At 39.0% G+C, this 3032-nt stretch overlaps 1 pseudogene; it reads right to left on the bottom strand.

Annotated features, from left to right (window-relative positions):
* Nucleotides 1-1276: 1276 nt before the first annotated feature.
* LOC107134879 lies at nucleotides 1277-1635 on the bottom strand (annotated as a pseudogene).
* Nucleotides 1636-3032: the final 1397 nt, after the last annotated feature.

Here is a 3032-nt window from a genome sequence, read left to right as displayed (position 1 = left end):
TTTTTTTTTTTTTTTTTTTTTTTTAGAGAGAGAGAGATTTTTTTTTAATATTTATTTTTTAGTTTTCGGCAGACACAACATCTTTGTTTGTATGTGGTGCTGAGGATCGAACCCTGGCTGCAGGCATGCCAGGCGGGCACGCTACCGCTTGAGCCACATCCACAGCCCCTCCAAGATACTTTTCTTAATGGTTATATTCTTACAGTAGATTGAACATACTTTTAACATCTACTCATTTTTTTGTTATTTGAGAAAAGAATAGGAGATTCAGAATTGTCTGGAGATATTCTAGAAATTAGAGCATTGTTTTAGTGTCAATTTCTAGGGAGAAAAGCTAGTCAAATCAGTTTGATTACCCATCTGCTTGCACCCTTCCTTTCCCCCCCCCCCCCCGTTGTTGATAGACCTTTATTTTATTTATTTATACACAGTGCTGAGAATTGAACCCAGTGCCTCACATATGCCAGGCAAGTGCACTATGGCTGAGCCCCAGCCCCACACCCTTCCCTTTTTGTCCCTTGCTGATTTCATAAAATTTCGATACAGAGATTTAATCCTAAAGTATACTTTTAAAGTTATTTTTTAAAAACTTCTTAACCATAAGATGAAAACTAAAACTATAAGATGGCACGACCTTCTTCTATTATTGATCTTTTAGTTTCAGTTTGTAATATGCAGATTTCTAACATGAACCCCTGTGACCCATGCCCTTGTAATTCCCTCCCCATAAAATCCCATTCTTGTGATTAAGTTACATGATAAGGCAAAGGTGAAGGGATTTTTCAGATGGTGTCAAAACCCCCTAATTGGTTGAGTGTAAGCTAATTTAATAGGAGATTATCCTGGGTGGACTTTAATTAGATGAGCTGTTGAATAGAATGTCTAGAACTAAAGAGTCTTCTGGCCCTGTAGAGGAAAGCCTCCAAGATCTCTACAGTAGCAAGGAAATGAATCATCCAGCAATCATGCACACTTGGGAGAAGACTCCAGCTTCAGATGAGATACCAACTCAGTCAACACATTGATTGCTGCTTTGTGAACCCCTGAGCAGACTGCTGACCTACAGAAACCGTGAGATAATATATTGTTTTATTTTAAAAAAGTTTTTTCTTATTAGCAAAGTTCAACTTTTTTAAAAAAATATTTATTTTAGTTGTAGGTGGAAACAATATCTTTATTTCATTTTTATGTGGCGCTGAGGATTGAACCCAGCGCCTCACATGTGCTAGGTGAGCACTCTACCATTGAGCCACAACCCCAGCCCCCAAAATTCAGCTTTTTATTAAACATGTTACAAGAATTTAGTCAAAAAGACCAAAGCCTATGTCATCATCAGACTCCTCAGATTCTTCTTTCTTTGCTTCCACTTTCTTCTCAGCTAGGGCAGCTGTGGTGGAGGACCTCTTGCTGGTGTTACAGCCTACCAGCCCCTACAAATGAGGCTTCCAATATTGACATTGGCCAGGGCCTTTGCAAACAAACCAGGTCAAAAAGTTCAACATTTACACCAGCTGCTTTAATGAGGGTATTGATTTTATCCTCCTTGATGGTAACCTTGTCATCTTGCAGCATGAGGGCAGAGTATATGCAGGCCAGCTAGGAAACAGGACTCGGTGCTGATTGTGGGACTCTCTGCTAGATGTGGTGAAGTGAGGGCCTCACCCCAACGCAGCCTTAGCTTCCTGATGGGGACCAAGCACCTTGGCAGCAGCTGAGGAAAGCAACCTATTGTTTTAAGCTAGTAGGTTTGCATTAAATGTGATGCAGCAATAAAAAAAACCCAAAAGTTTAATTTCTAGAAGTTTTGATACCAAAAGCTCAGTCTTTGTCCCCAATGCCAATCTAATAATAATGACAGTTTTGAGAAAAAGGGAAAAGAAGTTTAATTGCTTTGCTAGCAAAGAAAAGCAATCCTCACACCACAGAGGCTGCCCTTTTGACAGGGAAAACAGGGGGCTTTAAAAAGGGGGATAAAAAAAGGACTGTTTTCCAAATCTCGTTATCAGTAGATCGAATTAATGTTTAACTGCTATCCTTGAAAGAGCTGTTGTTCCATTCTCTAGGTCTGGAGTTTCTTTCGAATTAATGTTTAACTGCTATCCTTGAAAGAGCTGTTGTTCCAGTCTCTAGGTCTGGAGTTTCTTTATTCTTGTGGACAGTGAATGGAAGTGCAGATAAGTCGGCTTAGGGCAGGAAAAATGTTAATCTTGTTTCCTCAGTAGTTGGGAAGGGGAAGAGGAAGAAGAGGGGGGAAAAGAAAACCACATCAGTTTTAAAATAAGCCACCAGTGGTCCAGCAGCAAGGTTTATATTCAAAGCATGATGTGGACTCATATTACACGAAAGGGTCCCCTGTTACAGTTTGGCTGGCTGTTGCAGAATAGCTGTTTTACCTTTCTTTGTTGTTAGTCTCTTTCAATATGTCCTACAACTAACAGGGTTACACAGGGAAATAAACACTCCTAACACCAGGCTCTGAGCCTGTGTTGTGCATATGATAGACAAGGTGGGGGAGGATATAGTAGAGATATACACTCTTACTTTGATCTCCCATACCCTGCCCAAAATATAAATTTTCCCCATCACAGATTATTCTTTACCAAATTCTGTTAATTCTACCTCCAAAACATATCTTGAGTCAAAAATTCAATGCGCATTCCACCCTAAACAACTGTTCCTTATTGCCTACATAACTATGAGCCAGATTTTTGTTTTTCCAGCTTGTTTTCTTTTCCTCTTCTCTTTCCTGACCAGTCCACAGTGATATTACAACACTGAGAGGAGTTTATGTCACTTTTCTGTTTAAAATCCTTCAGTGGTTTCCCATTGTCCTTAAGATAATTTTCAGAATAATCTGGGCCTTCTCCAAAGTAATCTTGATCCTGTTTCCTCTATTTCACAATTTTCTACTGCTGCTGATATTCTTTTTGTTTTTCTTTGCCTGAAGGTCTTTATACATGTTCATTACCTGAAACTGGAATCTTCTTTGCCTAATTCTTCTTCTTCTTTTTTTTTTTTTTTTTTTTTTTTTT

The sequence above is a fragment of the Marmota marmota genome, unplaced genomic scaffold (genome assembly GCF_001458135.2).
Source record: "Marmota marmota marmota unplaced genomic scaffold, marMar, whole genome shotgun sequence".
NCBI lineage: Eukaryota > Metazoa > Chordata > Mammalia > Rodentia > Sciuridae > Marmota > Marmota marmota.
This window is presented reverse-complemented; position numbering and strand designations above follow the sequence as displayed.